Here is an 18,419-nt window from a genome sequence, read left to right on the forward strand (position 1 = left end):
TCTTTATCAATATATTCTCGACAATTTCTCTTCTGATTATTGTAGCGAGAAGTTATGTGCAGTTTTTACACATGTTAAATCTTTTGGTGAAAGGTTGAGTAAAACCAAGCAACATAAATTAAAGAGAGACCACACAGACTTTCAAAATGGCCAAGTGTTTGTGTGGCCTAGACATCAGGGTGAACAAGCTAATGCCATTCGTAACACCACTCATCAGGCACATGTCTCTGCTGGCTTAGAAGCTACCAATGATCCTATATCATCATCTCTAGATCTCCACCCTACGGTGCAGACAGTGACGGTTTCTAACCGGATTCGTGATTTGGATCCTATTGAGATCCAGAGTATGGATACACCACCACCAAATCAGGAAGCCCTGCTGAACCATCATTGTACAGGAGCCATATCCAAGAATAAGAATGTGAAAGATATGAAGAATCCCCCTTTTTTACCCTATCAACGGAAGTCTACTCCACAAGGGAGGGGGCGTTCCAGCAGCAGGGGAGCGAGAAAACGCAAATATTCTGTCGAACGGAACATGTCCAACAGAAGGACAAGGTACTGACTCTGGTGTTTAATTTTTCTAATGTTGCTATTGATCCAGCTGTATTCAGCCTTCTCAACAGAGGTCTTTCTTTTATTCCTGCTGCCAGAGCCTTATTAGAAGATACACTACTGGACTTGAGACTCTTCTGTAGACGTGTTAGCCTTAAACTCTTTTTTGCGAATAATGATAGTAGTATTAATTTAAATGAACCACTACATATTTTCAAGAAAAAGAGTACCTTTTCACCCCCATTACAACCAATGTTACAATGTTTTTTGGATCTTTGTGAAAATGATCTATATATGTTGTTTTCCTCAAAACATAACAGGAAAGGGAGGTTTTATAATCTCAATAGAGAAGAAAATTGTGCCCTAACTTGGCTTAAGGGCAATGATAAATTAGTTGTGAAACCTGCAGATAAAGGGGGGGGGGTAGTATTAATGGACTCAGAGGATTATAAGAAGTGCATGCTTGAACTGTTATCTGATCATAACACGTATATTCGTATTTCCACACACCATGTGTCTACCATTGTGAACAATGTTAAGGATAACATCTATGATCTACTACTATGCAGGCAGATCAGTTTAGAGTTATATGAGTATCTGTTGCAAACTGACCCGATTATACCCATTCTTAAGGGCCTCCCGAAGGTCCATATGAGACATGGCCCATTCCCATGAGACCCATTGTAGCAGGTGGGAGTTGGGTTACGGCCCATATTTCTACCTTTCTTGAGAGTATTTTACGTCCAGTGGTAGATAGTTGTAGTAATATACTTAGGGATACCTACCAACTACTTGAGACCCTGAAAAGTGTACAGTTAGAGAAATCTAGGGGAAGTTACCTACTTGTAACCATGGACGTTGAGAAACTTTTTACATCTATCCCCAATGAGGTAGGCATTCAATATATTAGAGAACTACTACACAAGGAAACTCAATTCTCCACTGATAGAATCATTTTGGTTACGCAATTGTTGGATATAGTTCTTAGCAATAATGTTTTCATGTTTGGAGATGAGTTTTTCCTGCAGGCATGGGGGGTAGCTATGGGGACCCTCTGTGCCAACACATATGCTAACCTCGTAGTTTATTGGTGGGAGAAACAGTTTCTATTTGGTCATACATCCTTTAACCAGGTTAAATATTATAAAAGGTTTGTGGATGATATACTCCTAATTTGGGAAGGACCCAGGACAGATTTCTTAGTATTATTGGAACATCTGCATACTACCACAAATTTTTTGAAGTTTACGGTAGAGAGCTCCCATTACCAGGTAAATTTTTTAGATGTTACGATACGCTTAACTGATGAAGGACTCATTACCACTACATTGTTTAGGAAAACTGCCTGGAGAAATGCATTGCTGGCTGCTGATAGCATGCATCCAGCATTTACCTTTCGTGGGATAGTAACCAGTCAGTTCACCAGGGTATTCAGACTCTGTCAGAATGTGAAAGATTTACATGAAGAATCCACCAAGTTAGAATATCTGTTTAATGAAAGGGGCTATGATATGCAGATGGTTAGAGATATCAGGAGGAAAATTATTGGTGACATAGATTCTGCCAACATTTGTGAGTCACATACAACCCATGGGTTTAGAAATAAGGTCCCTGAGGATTTGACTCGTGATGGTAATACCTTACAGTATGTCATTAAATATACCAGTGAAGTTGAAAGTATTAGATGTATCATCAGAAGAAACTGGAATGTTCTCACTGGGAACAAGCAGATCAAGGATATAGTGGGTTCTTCACCCAGATTCTGTTATAAAACAGTGATAATTTAAGGAAACAACTATGTAATGATCAACATATTACTAATGTAAGCAAACCCACATGTCTACTCTTGGGGGATATAACAACTAAAGGGACTTACCCTTGCCTACATTGTCCCAGGTGTAATAGCCTTAGTAAAATGCAGGAATTCAAGCACCCGTGCATGGATATAACTTTTAAACCTAAATTTTATGCAGATTGCAATACAAAAAATGTTGTTTATTTGGCTACTTGTCTTTTCTGCTCAGCCTTTTACGTAGGCTTAACCAAGAGGAGATTGCGTGATCGCATTTATAACCATCTCTATGAAACTAGAAGACAAGATGAGACCAATGCCTTGGCTAAACACATACAAGAATATCCTTCCCATTGTTTTGCCTTTAGAGTCTTACAGATTATTAGACCCACAGCTAGGAGAGGTAGCAATGAACACATGCTAGCCAAGGCTGAGTTACATTGGATACTCAAGTTAGCAGCACACCTTCCCCCTGGCCTGAATAGCTACATACCTTTAAAACCTATACTACTTGAACGCAGATAGGATTGCATAAGTTTACTATATTTTATCTCGTTCCTAAATATGTAGGGTTCTCTTACCATTATACTGTTTGGACATGATGGCTTTAACATTTATATTCTTGTATGACTTTGTCTATTTTTTAGCCATGGTCTGAGGGTGCTCTCATTCCATTAATATCCCCTTTTTTGAGGTTTACCCAGTACATACCCTATGTTTATTAATATTAGCTTGTCTTATGGCATGAACATTATCTCTAATACAGAGGAATTACTCACTGGTATCATTTTTCTGTAACTTTTGATTTTATATCTACATTTCCATACTTAATGATTCCTCTTTATAAGTCTAATATAGAACAGCATGAAGATATGAGGTTTTATGCATGCATCTTAATGCCTCTTAGTAGGCACATCGCAGGGTGGTTTCTAGCCTATGTTGGCTTGATACACTTTTAATCAGTATAGACAGGTTACCCTTTATATTTATTCAAGCTATTGCTTTATTTGACATTCAGAGAGGTCTTATAGTCCAGCTGCTAATATGATGAGCTTGGATTCACCATATATACAGGCTCTCATGCTTGTTTGCACATATCTTTTATGGTTGTGTATATATTTTTTACATACTGTATGTACTTCATTTTTCTCATTTTATTAGCCATGTATTTAGTTTATATGTTTACAGAAGGGAGGCATTTAGTTACGGTATTTGAACCAATGCCCTTTCATTGATATGATTAAGTTCCAAGCAACTTCGGCAGTTGTTATAAACACGGTTTAATGCGTGTAAAGTTATGTATACTCTAGGCATTAGGACCCAGAAGAAGCCTTGTCTTCTTCAAGTCATCCTTCAGAAACATGTGATTCTCCGTATAGCTACGAACGCTTTTGGATGTGTACTATACACAAAGTAGAAATGGTTTGTAAACATATACTTGGTTTTGGATCGTGAAATGTTCTATTGAGGCAAAGTAAGCTCTATTTTATGTTGTACGCTTGGTTGTAGATTTTCAGCGTTCCTTATGTCTATTTTTAATACATTCACGCTAGTGAGCAGTGAGTCGTTTTATTTAGTTTTATTATGCTGAACACAGCAATGGCTGTTATGCTTGACGAAAATGAAGGTCAGCATAATACTGAAATAAAATGTATATCTGATGTTGTAGAATTCTTTGGAGCTGTTTTTAGGTGAATTTTGTTGTTTGATTTGAATGATGGTTATGATTCATTATTACATTGCTATGTGCATAATTTATATGAACAGTTTTAGATAATGCATTTTAAACTGTTTTTTAAACTGTTTTTTAAACTGTTTAGATTGTTTGTTGTCTCTATGACTACTAATTTATAATTGATTAATTGCATTTGTATGTTTAATGAGCCCGCCCAAAAGCTGTATATAAGCATTACAGATTTCATTTTGAATTGATATCTGAAGAAGCATAGCTTGGCTATGCGAAAGCGCTCATTTCATGTTATTTGAATAAAAGTTCTTGCTGTTTTTGAAAGATTGCCTATGGTCATTACTTGGGAGTTGCTGTAACCTATGTCCTGCTGATATTCGTGGTGGCTGCTTTCACATTTTTACAGCTTTTGCATTGGTCTTAACAAGAGGGATCTCCTGACACCTGGCCAGTATACCATAGCCTTTAGATTAAGGGTATGCCATATGTCACACATATGCTCCCCAAGCTAGACATAGAGCATAAAGGTGACATACGGACGTATCATCCTCTGAACTTTTCTGCCACCAGTCTGAGTGCCATTTTTGATCGTAAGTCTGATCTCTCGAGTAGTTTGCTGGTTTACCTAGTCATCTTCAGATAAGTGTCCCATTGGGGTTATTTGTTTTCTTTTGCATTTGTGTTGTTGTGGGGCTTCATGTCATCCAGAAAGGGTGAATGCCAGTGTGGGAGGCAGATTCCCCATAAAGACTGTCATGAGCAATGCTTGTTTTGTTTAGGTGCTTCTCATGACCATATGTCCTGTACTATTTGTCAGGCTTTTGTTCCAAAGACCTTACATAGTTGTCTTTCATCCTTTGCCATCTGGCTTAGAAACCAGAGTCTAAAGCTTTTAGAAAAATATGCTATGGAGGGTACTTCCTGGTCTGAGGGTCAGTCCATCTTCAAAGAAGAAGGCAAAAAAATGTCCGGACAGATTCGTCGGCTCTGCTGCCTCCAACGGACAGCTCTCTTGAGGCTGGTGAAAGCCCAGAGGATCACCCAGTTTTTGTGCTAGATTCCTCTGACATGACCAGTTTGGAGGCTAGCATGGATCCAGCTTCTCTTACGTCCTTGGAGGCCTTGCAGATGTCCACTTCTGATATTCAGGGGGGAACCGTGGCTGATTATCACTGAAGGGCCTAGGGGGATTCCTGAGATACTGGTGAGGGAGGAAGTCCCGACTACAGTAATTGAATGTAGGCTGATGTCAAAGCCTTCTGCATTTCATCAGGTGGACCTCCCTTTAAAAATCTCTCCTGCCCCTAAGGACCATCAAAGTGGAAGGCAGAGTTTTACAGAGAGCTTGTTCAGTGCTGTTATGGCCTTGAAGTCTCCTCAGGGGGGTCTCTTTCCTGACTCTGCCTTGGTCACCTTTTCCCCTCAAGAGAATTAGGGAACAGGATTCCTCTGAGGAAGAAGAGGATTTTGATGAGAAATCCCAGGCCTGTTCTACTCAGATTACCTCCCTTTTGGATTATGGCTGTGAAGAAGAGGAGTCTGCTAGTCCTGAATCTCCTTTAGAGGAGATTTCCTTTGAGGAGTCTATTTCCAGGATGATGGAATTCTTTAATTGGGATTGTGCCCAAGCATCTGAAGTTCAGAGAAGTTATTATGAGCTCCTTCAAATGGAGTCTCCTAGACCCTCTGCTGTTCCTCCTGTTTTGCTGCTTTATTGGATGTCTTTTCTTCTGCTTCTTAGGCCCCTGATTCACAGCCGCCTATTTCTAAAAAACCTGATTGGTTTTACAAAGTGCCTGATGACTGAAAATTCCTTTGTAAGTGTCCATCTGCTGACCCGTTTGTGGTCTCAGTGGCATTCAACAAGCCTTCTACATTGCTGGCTTCTTCCAAGCTTCTTCCTTCTGATAAGGACAGCAGGACTGTGGAAAGGCTGGGTAAAAAAGTTTATACTTCAGCTACCCTAACTTTTTGAGCTGTTAATTATCAAACTCATATGACCAGACATATATGTACCTTCTTTCCCAGGCTTGGCAGGTTATTTCTGACACTTCTGCCTTGTCCCTGTTAGTGACATCATCACAGGTAGCTCACTGTTCCATTAAATGTAGTTATGATGCAGCTGATGCTTCTTTTAGGGCTGCTGATTTTGACTGTGTGTTGAGGAGGCATTTCTGGCTAAGGCTTCAACCTCTGCCTGATGATACTAAGGCTAAATGGATGGATGCTCCCCTAGACAACAAATTTTTGTTTGGTCCTTCTGATGATTATTTGTTCAAGACCCTGCAGGAAAAAGGCAAGGGGTTACAAGACCTGAAACATATTTTTGTTTCCCCTGTGCTAAAGTTTCAGAGAAACTATCCCAATAAACTGGCTTTTGTTAGAAGGCAGTCTCATCCTCATCCTAAGAGCAAGAAGGGTGGTAGTAGGGCTCCCCTGGCTAATTCTACCCAGACTCCTCCTACTCAGATGCCTTCCTTTCCTAATACACTAGGTGCTGTCTGACTGCCTGGTTCTTCCTAGCCACATTCTTCTTTCACACCGTCTTTCTCAGGCTCCTCCTGCTTGGTTACACATAACCCAGGATTCCTGGGTTCTTTCTATTATTCACCAAGGGTATTTCATGGTTTGGAAATCTCTTCCCCCGTTCTTGGGCATTTTTCAGCCACCACAAGACCAGTTAGACTTTTTCCAGGGCTGCTTCAGGGTTTTTGACTCAGGGAAATATTCAAGAGGTTTCAGCTGCTCAAAGGGGGAAGTGTTTTTATTCCAGAATGATTTTGGTCTCCAGGAAAGAGGGTACTTGGAGACCCTTTCTGGATCTTTCAAACCTGTATATCTTTCTGAAGGTTCCTTTGTTTCGAATGTTATCCCTTCATACTTTATTTCCTTTGCTGCTTCCTCAGGCTTTTATGGTTTCTGTGGATCTCAAGGATGCTTACCTTTATATCTCCATTCATCCCCTTTTCAGGAAGTTTTTATGTTTCTCTGTTGCTTCCTGGCATTTTCAGTTCTCTGCCTATCCTTTGAACTTTGTACTGCCTCAAGGGTATTCACCAAATGCCTAGCTCCTGTGGTTGCTTTTTGCAGGCTTAAGGGCATTCAGGTCTTTCCTTATTTAGATGACCTGCTTATTTAAGCCTCATCTGCAGAAATTATTTTAAAGCACCTTCAGTTTGCCATCCCTGTGTTGCAAAGTGTGGGGTTCACTTTAAATTTTCAAAAGTACTTCCTGTCCCCATCTGGGATGCAGGATCCAGGTTAGCATCCCTGCCTCCTCCCAGTTCTTTGACTCTGATCTCCTTTTTCAGTCCCTTCTTCCTCTGGCCTTGATTTCAGCCAGGGAATTTCTGATGGCTCTGGGATTCATGGTATCCTCCATTCCTATGCTTCCCATCGCCAAGTTGCACATGACAAAGCTTCAGTGGTATCTAAAGTCAGTTTGGCTTCAGCATTCTCATCCTATAGAGTTTCTAATTCCTCTTCTTCATTGGAATTTCATTGGTGGATTTACCAAATGACTTTGAGTCCAGGGCTCCACTTTCAACTCCTGCTTCCCTCTCAGGGCCTGTTCACAGACTCCTCAGATGGGGGTTTGGGGGCTTACTTTGGAAACCTAAAGTGCAAGGTCACTGGTCTCCTCAGCAACAGAGGAAGCACGTCAGTATCAAGGAGATGAGAGCTCTTCTGTTGGCTCTAACTGCTTTCTATCCTCTGTTTTATCCAGGACCCCTAAAGATCTTTACAGAGAGCACCATAGTGATGTGGTACATCAGTAAAAAATGGGGGACAATGTCCTATATTCTTTACAGATTTTTTCACTTCAGTTTTGGGAGGTAGCTATTCAGTACCAATTGACACAGGTGGTGTACCTTCCTTCAAGTCATAACTTTTGTGGCAGACACCCTGAGCAGGTCCATAAGACAATCTTATGAGTCAATGCTTTTTTCTGGACATTATCCACCAGTGGGGTATTCCTCAAATAGATCTTTTTACCTTCTCTCTGAACAAGCAACTTCCTCAGTTTTGTGCCAGGACTCAGTGTCCTCTGGCCTGGAAGGTGGATGCCCTCTCTTTTTCATGGAAGGGGATGTTTCTTTATGCCTTCCCTCCCCTCCCCTCCATCTCATTCCAAAAGTCCTGTGCAAGGTAAAACAGGATGCTCCCAAAATTTTATTGGTGACCCCCTTTTGGCCCAGACAGCGTTAGTTCCCTCTTCTTCTACATTTAGCCAAGGACAGTCATCACCAGTTATCTCACAGGGTGGATCTTCTCACACAAGACAAGGGATCTGTCATCCACCCCCACCTGTCCACTGTTTAACTGACACTATGGGAGATAGGATTTTTATTTTTCTGAGGACGTGCTTCAGGTTCTGCAGAAGGCCAGAAAAAACAATACTAGGAAATCCTACTTGTACAAATGGAAGAGGTTTTCTGTTTGTTGTCTTTCTCATAACCTGGACCCATTTACCGTGAATGTTCTTTTGGTTCTGTTTTATTTGTGTGACTTACTCAATGCTGGGTTGCCATATTCTTCTGTTAAAGCCCACCTCTCAGCTATTTCTGCTTGTCTACCTTTAGCTCCTCCTTTGGATTCTAGATTGGAGGCCAAACAATTTATTAAAGGCGTCCTTCATATTAGACCTCCCAGGAAGCCTGCATCTCTTTCCTGGGATCTTAATTTTGTTGTGGAGAAATTGACATGGGCTCCTTTTGAGCCTGCAACTTCAGCTTCCTTACAGCATTGTTCTTTTAAGATTCTTCTTTTGTTAGCCCTTGCTTCTGCCAGATGGATTTCTGAGTTTCAAGCCCTTATAGCTGTTTCTCCTTTTTTGGTTTTTCATAAGGACAGAGTGTCCCTTCATACTAATCCTCCTTTTATGCCTAAGGTAGTGATTGAGTTGTTGGATATTTCTTCCCACAATATTTACTTCTCTGGGCCCCTGTCTAGCAGATCCAAACATTAAGGTTCCTTTTGAAGACGGCCAATGAGCTGCTCTGCTTGACATGTATGGACAATCTGTTCCAGAGTATGGGGAGTCTCTGGGTCAGGAACCTATCCCTCCAGCATGTTTTGTTCATTGTGATGATAAGGTTTAGATCCTTGGGATTTCTTTAAATGGAGCATGTCCAACAGCTCAGGACAGAGTATAGCTGAGTTTTTTAGATGGTCAGCATATGGCATCTGCTTTAGGCCTGTGATTCTTTTAGTGAGGTACTACTGTTCCAGCTGTTGCAGATGTCTTGCATTATACTCTATAATGGGTCTAATGAGGGATGAGTACAGTGGGACAATGACCTCTTTTTCTGGATGAAAAGCCCTTAGTGATGAAGTGTGCCACATAGAAGGATTTTCTGACTGTTGTGGCAATGTGGTTATCGTGAGACCACTGTCCACCTGTGTCCCTAAGTCTCTCATCACACTTTCGATGTTTAGTGTCCTGCCACCTATGTGGTCATTCATGGGTACATGTTTTTTTCCAAAGGGGATAACTATGCTTGAGCCCATGGCTCTGGCACCAGGCATCTGTTTCTGTAAGGCCCTTTTGTAGAATATCCACATCATTTGGGGTTTGCAGTCATCTGCAAACTTTGTTGTAGATGCCAAACAAGAGTGGTCCCAGGACTGAACCCTGAGGTACTCCACTTGTCACTTGTCTGGAGCTGGATTTGGAGTTGGCTACTTTTACAGTCTGAGTTCTGTCAGTAAGCCAGTTGGCAACCCATCGAGTGATGTAGAGATTTATGCCCAGCTTAGTAAGTTTATCTATGATTCCAGAGTGGGGAATGGTGTTGAAGGCCTTGGCGAGGTCCAGATAGGCTGTATGGACCGCCTTACCCTCGTCCACAGCTCTGGAGACTGATTCAAAGAAGTCATTCAGATTCAGGAGACAAGATCGGCCCTTCACAAACCCAAACTGGGTGGGGTCCAGTGTTTGAAGGTTGCCAATGTCTTTGTTTATAAGTTCCATAATAATGTGTTCCATGCCCTTGCAGATCAGGCTTGTCAGACTGATGGGACGGTAGTTCCCAAGATCCAAGGCAGATCCTCCCTGTAGCTGTGCTCCACTCAGTGGACATGAAGCCTGAGGTGAGGCTATGATTAAACATGACACTTAGGTGAGGTGCCAGTTCATTTTGTAGTTCATGTAGTACACAGCCTGAGATGTCATCTGGTCCCATGGATGCTGTATTCTTAGCTTTGGACAGTGCGGTATCTACCTGTGTGGCTGTGATTATTGGAATTTGGCAATCTTTTAGTATTGAGATGGGCCCTTTAGGGGGTGAGAGGGGGTGGATATTGGCAATATCTTTGGGATCAGTATATTTAATGCCATTCTGTTGTAGCTCAGAGCAGATCTGAGCATTGCCATTTAGATTCTTGGCATAACTATAGAATGCCTTGTGGTTGTCTTTGGAATCTTGCATCCAACATTTTCTTCCTTTTGTTGTATAGTTTACCACCAGATAGGCTTAGTGGATGCCAGATCTCATCCATCTGTGTCCCATGTTGGTAATGACCAGGTCTGGGTTTATTGGCCCCCTGGTGGGACACGGATTAGTTGATCCAGGAGCTGGAATTTATGAATTCCAAGAACTGCTGGTATTTTCCAGTATGTTTAGAAAGGTGTAGTGAGAATCTTGGGGCATGGTGGGTACAGTTTGGATTGCAGTCTTACTCTAGTGTTAGTTGCACCTGGAGAATTTCAGATGCATTGTGTTGTCTCTTAATCAGTCTGTTCATTTGCCCACTTTTTTCCCTTCTCTGCAATCCACTAGTAAGAAGGTGTTGCACACTTTAGATGTGCATAGACAACTCTGATTTTATTTGGACTAAACCAAAACTTTTCAAAAATCTGATCAGCTTTTGTTTCTTTTCATCTTATATCATTAGGTTTGGAGGTTTCCAAGCAGACTATTTCCTCTTGGATTTCTAAAGCCATTTCCTTTTGTTATTTTTATCATGGTAAGCCTTCCTTCTATGATCAAGGCTTACTCTGCAATGGCTGTGGCCTTTTCTTGTGCTTTCTTCAATGGTTTGGATACTAATTCTATCCTTGAGGCAACTAGCTGGACCTCCGTGCATAACTTTACCAAGCAGTACAAGTTGGATGTCATATCCAGGGCTAGAGCTGGTCTTATGTACGCTTTCCGGATATTTGTATCATTTGGAAGGGAAGGATGGATTAATTGGATGATTTTATTGCTTATATTGGTAATACTATGGAGTTTTTAGATTTTACTCATATATTTGATTTAAATACAATTTCATATTTGTGTGTTTTATTAATAAAAGACTATCTCAATAAAAGGTATACATCTTGGACATATAGAAAGAGCACTTATTCCAGTAGCTTTCTCCCCTACACTAGGTGTTACCCTCACCATCAGAAAAGGTTGATGGTGAGGAGCCCGCGAGTGAGGGCACCTAGAATGGTATCTGTTGGTATCTGTTCCTTACTTGTGGACTTGTTTGTGAAAAGCGTTTACCCAACTGAATTATTGAATGAATTAGTGGAGAAGGTATGGGTTAAGAGGAATAATGGCCATTTTAAACCAGTTTTGGCAAGCACATAATCTGTTGACAGTGAGGATTTACAATGTGGGATGAGAGCTGAAAATACAAGCCAAGTAAATGCCTGTATGGAAGATAGTTTACCATAAGTTTTATTACTATATTTAATAATGATTTTAAAACTTTGAAATGGATTTTACATAAAAATTTGTTTATTTTGGGTGATGATGTGAATGTTAGGTAGAAGCTTGGAGAACAACTACTATTTGTATGTAGAAGGGGAGCTAATTTTAAGGATAAGTTGAAGAAGGTGAATAATAATATCAGGAGATTTCCCTTTCCAGAGATGAAAAAATGTGGGTTTTGTAGTTATTGCAAGTTTATTTATACAGGTAATACTTTTAGCATCAGGGGAATTAATTATAAGCTCCAGTATATTTTTAATTGTGAGTATGGGGGTGGCATTTATTACCCTTTCCATAGAATGCCTATGCTTTTATGTGGGTGAGACGGAACAAAAAATTAAAGACTGCATCTATGAGAATGAATACTGTATTAGGAAGAACAATTTGAATAATGTTTTGGAAAAACACATTCATAAATTCCCAGGTCATTTGTTTAAATATATGGCAAGTGATACCGTAGCTCCAAACTTTCGAGGTGGCCCTTGGACTTTAAATTTGGAAAAGAGGGAATTAATGTGGCAGATTTTTATTAACTGCATATAGCTGTCTGGGCATTGATGATGTATGTTCCATTTCTTGCCAACTTACATGCATGGAGTTGATGATTTTTAGTATTTTTAGGATAGTACAAAAGTCAAATCTATAACACACATATATATGTGTATATATATATATATATATATATATATATATATATATATTTATGTACTTTTACATATTTCATATTTATACATTTATTGGGATTGCAATTGATGCAAAATCATAGTATTTATTTTTATTTTTATTGTCATTTGTATGGTTATTAAGTAGTTTTAAACTTGGAATTATGAGTTTTTAAGCTCTTCACTTTAAATTGTATATTTAGAGGGATGGGTGTTGTCAATGTGAGACAATGACATTCATGAGATGATTATTTAAGTCTTAATTTCTTTTATTTATTTATGGATGAAGTTCAGTATTACTGGACAAAAGCGCTTATTTTATTTTAATTAATTTATTAATAAAGGTTTAACTGGTTAGCAGTAATGTTCCTACGGCAGCATAGTTCTTTTGTGGCATATCTGTAGAGCTGGTTTTGCTAGGTCCACTCTTCATGGATTCCTAATTCCTAGAAGGCTCTGCTGGCCCTTCCTCATTCCCCCATTTTCTTTCTGAGCTTTTGCAGTCACCCTCCTGTTAAGAATACTGCAACAAAGAAATGGAAGGACATAGTACAGTTGTGACAAATCTTACCATAACAGTAGATGTCCTTCTGTTCACTGCTGCAGTATTCACTCCCTCCCTCCTCCCCCTGGTCTTTTGTCCCTCAGGATGTGTATGTTACCGTCTGGTATCCTAGGACTGGCATTCCTCCTGGGGCTCTCAGTTCTGAGGATGATACTTTCAGATGTCACCTTTATGCTCTACGCCTAGTGCGGGGAGCATACATGTGATGTAAGGCGTATCCTTAATCTAAAGGCTTTGGTATACTGTCTGGACATCGGGCCATCCTTGGCATGGGATCCCTCATGTTAAGAATACTGCAGCAGTAAAAGAAAGTACATCTGCTGTTATGGTTAAGATTTTACACAAGTGTATTTACTTTCTCCTTTCTTTTGAAAATGGCCAAGGGCAATTACCAAGCGCTTCCTAACAAGATGGACTTACACAAGACAGGAACTCATTAATCCATTTCCAAGATGAAAACACTTCAGCTTACAGCCTGGATGATAGAATTCTAATACTTTATAGGCACCTTTTCTCTGAAGATATGCAGCAGATATTAAAGGAGACTAAAAATGCTACAAGAAAATCGTACATAGCTAAGTGGAAAAGATTTTTCAGTATAAAACTGGAAGCTATTTCTTGTGATGTTAACTTTATTCTTGAAAAACTTAACATTGTTTCCTTCTGATCCAGCTCATTTTCTCATCATATAAAACAGTGTTGCTTATTGATTTGACCTGTGCGGGGAAGAGTATCTGACTTGCAAGCTCTTATGGTGACTCAGTCCTATCTCATTTTTCACAAACATGGGTGTCTTTGAAAACCAGTCCCTCTTGTATACCCAGATTGGTGTTGGAGTTAACTTTAAACCAATCCATTCATCTCCTGGTTTTCTTTCCAGGCCCCAAAAAATAAGGGAGAGGGAGAATTATGTGCATTAGATGTCCACAGACAACTCCGGTACTACACTGACAGGACTAAGCACTTCAGCAATTCTAATCAATTGTTTATTAACTGTAAAGGGAAGAAAAAGGTCACTGTGTCAAAAGAGACTGTTTACAAATGGTTGTCCCTTGCCATTCAGTAATGCTATTCATACCTTCATAAGACACTTCTAGGCAAAGTCAGAGCTCACTCAGCTAGGGCTATAGTTACTTCTGCTGCTCCCTAGAAAGGGGTGGAGAAGCAGTTTGTTTTTTTCCCATACTTTCACCAAGTACTATAAAGTTCACTTTTTTCCCCAGGACCAAGAAGGGTTTGCTGCAACCATTCTTCAAAGACTCCTAGACTTTCATCCTTTTTCTTCCTCTCTTTCTTTCTAAGCCTCAGTATTCGTACCATATAGCTTAGGCTACTGCAACAGTGATGTAATGATAGACGTAGTACAGCTTTGTAAGTAAACTTATATTACAGTAGATTTTTAACTAGATCACTGTTGCAATATCAACAACCTTACTCTTTCCTGTGTGTTGTCTTTTGTATGGTAGATTGCAGTCCCTTTCTTTCCCTCTTCTCCAAGCATAAATATTGTTGGTAGGGTTGTGAAATCCCTTATTGCTGAGGCAAGAAAGCTGTGATTTTTGGGGCCCATATTTCTGTCTTTACTGTCTTACCCTCATGCCTTAACTGTGAAATGGGTAGCCAGAAGGTGCTGAACATCCAATCCTTAGCAGGATATATATTCCATATAGCTTAGGCTACTGCAACAGTGATCTATCTGAACATCTACTGGTATGGTAAGTTTACTTACACAACTGTACTTTCCTTAGATAACATGATGTATGTGTCATTTTTGTCCCTGAAAGGCTTTAGGACATCACCAGAGCAGTACATGATTTTCTGCTGTCATTGTTTTTCATGGTGAACATGTGTGGTAAGAGTTTGAGGTTGCTGGCAGTAATTGTTGGGATGTTCCTTAAATCAGGTATCTCATGATGAATACATTTTAAGACTATGATGGTCACTGGTTCATGGTCCCATAGATGTGGTACTGTACATTTTAAAGGTATGCAAGAGGCACATGGGCTATTGGGCCATTCTAGCTTACTTTCAGTTAGAAGAGCTACTTATTTCACATTCTACTAGGATAACCCTTACTGTGGCTGAGTCTGCTGTTGGGTGAGGGGACATTATGAAGAGTGAAGAACACAGGGCTTGTATTCCAACCAATAGACTCTGTTAGACATCAGTGTCCTGGAAATGAGAGCAGTTCTTTTATCTTCACAAATTATGAAACTCTTAAGCCCACATTTCAATTTACTTGAACAATATGTTATTATGTTGATATCACATCAAACAAGGAGGCCTCATTCTTATCCCTTGTTTAGAGAGACTCTAAGAGTATGAGATTTGGTCTTCCAGATGTCTCTGAATTATATTCTCAGAGAGATCTTTTACTTGGTAGACACGTGCAGCCACTTCACAATCATACCTCTTGCATGATCCCTAGGTCTGCCCACAGCCATATGAAGGTTGTTTTTTTTTTATTAAACAAGAAACATCTTTATTAAATTACCACTTATGATGTAGGCAGTTATACATTTATATAAATGAAAACAAACCACATTGACATAATTTTAGTCGCAAACATGCATCAGTTATAATCTATCCAGTCACTGTCAGTCAAACATTACATAGCTTGTTCACCTCCTGCTTTCTTTTATACCTCATTCCTTGTCTGCATGTACTCTTCCCACAATTTCCATTTTTTCTATGTAATTTAATCCTACCCTTTTCTAAAGATATTATTTCCAGTTGTTTTATCTCTGTTACTATATTCATGTCTTGTAATGCAGTTGGTTTAGATTTTGATTTCCATTTCCTAGTAATTGCTTTTTTTGATAGCCACCATAATTAAACTCAGCAAGGCCTTATTATGTCTAAGCAATTCCAATTCTCTATCATAAGTCAAAAAAATCATTTCTTTAATCATGCCAATTTGCTCACCCAGGAAATTTTTAAAGTCTGACAACTCATTACACTCATAGAAAATATGTTCCCAATTACCTCTTTTTTCCACGTCACACCTCCAGCATTTGCTATCTACTTGAGGAAAAATTCTTTGGAGTCGTCATGGGGTATAAAAATACCTATGTAAACACTTCCAAGCAAAGATCCTAAATCTTCTAGATTTTGTTGCATATTTGGGAGACATCTATACATCCCCCATTCTTTCCTTGTGAATTGCTTATCCATTGTATCCTCCTAATCCTTTCTAACCTCCTCTGATTGATTCCTAATGTTGTCATGCAATGTTCTACATGCTTTGCTAATTTAACCTTATTTCTAAACTCCACTTTAGTGTTACCGCACTCCCTAGCTATATTTTCACAAGAAATGTCTATCTTCTCTAGTAACACCCGAGTAATTTCCACTACCCATGCCTTAAATTCCTCTCTTGTCAATAGATAGGTGAGAAAGTGCCAGTGGTTTATTTTTATTTCATTACCCTGCATTTTTATTTTAGTTATTATTGGCACATGATCTGAAATACTCATTGGATATGTATCTAAACTTTCAATTAAATGCACATGTGCCAGTGAAATACATGCTCTGTCTAGTCTAGACCAGTTTTTGTATTTTGGAGAATAATATGTAAATTCACTCTGAACTTCTACTACTGAATTCATATCTTCCATGCCAAATAATTTCACAAATTTCTTCAAAAATCTACTCTCCTTTGTTATATTTTCCGTTCTGTCCCCCATTTACATCTTCATTGCTGGAAATCAAATTCCAGTCTCCACCTGTAATATTCCATTGTGAAAGTTGATTATTTCTCCCAGAATTTTCTTACGCTCCATTATAGCAGTTTTAGGTGGAATATTAATACATGCTAATGTAATCCTCCTCTCTTGCCACTAGCCCATTAGTTGTACAAATCTACCATTATTATCTTTTGTATCCTTTTCTATCACTATTGGAGGTCCTCTCACAATTAATTTGAGTATGGCTGTTTCTGATGTCCCAGGTATTCTGCTGAATAACCATCCTGAAAAACCTTTCTTTATCAAATTCACATGTTCGTTTCTTTCCAAATTTGTCTCCTGTAGCATAGATATTTGCAGTCTACATTTTTAAATACAGTTCACTACTCTTTCTTTTTTGTATGTATCTGTGAGACCATTTACATTTAAAGGTAATATAGAAAGTGTCATTATGTTAAAAAGTTATTCCCACCTTTTATGTGTAACAGGTTTTGTGTTACATGTATGCACTAATGTTTTGTCAGATTGCTCTTTTACACAGGTGTTTCTTGTCATATCCATTTGAGCCAATGGTATATCTTACAAAACTTTTTGTTTTATTTAAAGCCCTCAAACAGAAAAGCAAACACATCCTAATACACCCTTAAAACCTACTCACTTAATACCAACACACACAATTGTGTGCATCTTCAAATATTGAAGTTTTATCCTCCTAATAGGTGCAATTGTCCCAGACTGACAGCCACACTTACAAACTTGGGTTAACCTAAAAGAAAAGTTATGGATGCTAAGATGGATGGTACAGTCTTTGCTTCTACTAAATGCTGTTTGGTTTTGTCTTATCTTTATTACTCTCCCAGATTGAGAAAACACTTGAATACATTTATTACTTCCTAGCCATTGAAAGAAATAGGTATTCTGTTTTTAATTGCTCTTTATCAGATTGTCTCCATGGGGGTATGAGAACGAGATACAGAGTTGCTTCTACAAGCACTCATTTATTTCCTAGACAGTGTTCTTTTTTATTTATTTGCTTTGTCTTAAAACTCATTAGTAGATAATGCCATGGGCCTTAATCCAGTCATTCCCCTTTCCAAGAGGGGAAAAAAGCACATCAATTTTTCTTGTACCCTGCTCTTTTGACCTGACTTTTCTTCCTTTTTTACATTGCAGTGCCTACATTTCTTAAAACTGAACAAGGAGATAGAGGGAAGAAGGAAAAGAACAAGTGCACCTGTTTATTTTAGTGTCCCCATTACAGTTGAAAATAACTGAAAAAACTTTATTTTATAGCATGCAGATTATATCATGCTTTATAAAGACACTACTATTAAGAATAAACGTTTGTTTTACTTACAGTTAACTCTTTCCTTCCTCTTACCTACTGCTACATCTTCTTCCAAACAATGACATGAAGTAGGACCTATGCTTTAGAGTCCCCTACAAATTTAACAAAGTCAAAAAAGTCCAATATTTCCAGATTTACTTGTTCTTTCATGTTTCACAAATATGATTAATGCTTTGTAATCCCACAATTATTTGTCAGTTTCCTAGTTGCTAGTTTTATTCCTATTGATCTCCATCTCCCAAATCCAGTCTCTGCTTCATTTCCAACATACTTCTTCTAGTCAACTCAGCAGAAAATCTCAGGTTTTCTCTACATGCTCTGTCCTCTTAATTATTTTATTTTTTGAAACATCTCTTCTTGAGCAATCTCACATTCGGCCAGCCTTTTCTTCATTGTGAGGTTTGACTTTTGCAGTTTTAGC

At 39.0% G+C, this 18,419-nt stretch overlaps 1 protein-coding gene across 1 annotated transcript in view; it reads left to right on the top strand.

Moving 5' to 3' along the window:
• LOC122804002 (protein mono-ADP-ribosyltransferase PARP14-like) overlaps positions 1–18,419 on the top strand; it is a 1,683,704-nt gene that overhangs the window by 957,782 nt on the left and 707,503 nt on the right. The window lies entirely within an intron of this gene.

Source organism: Protopterus annectens, chromosome 6.part0, assembly GCF_019279795.1.
Source record: "Protopterus annectens isolate FY-2018-M chromosome 6.part0, PAN1.0, whole genome shotgun sequence".
Lineage (NCBI taxonomy): Eukaryota > Metazoa > Chordata > Ceratodontiformes > Protopteridae > Protopterus > Protopterus annectens.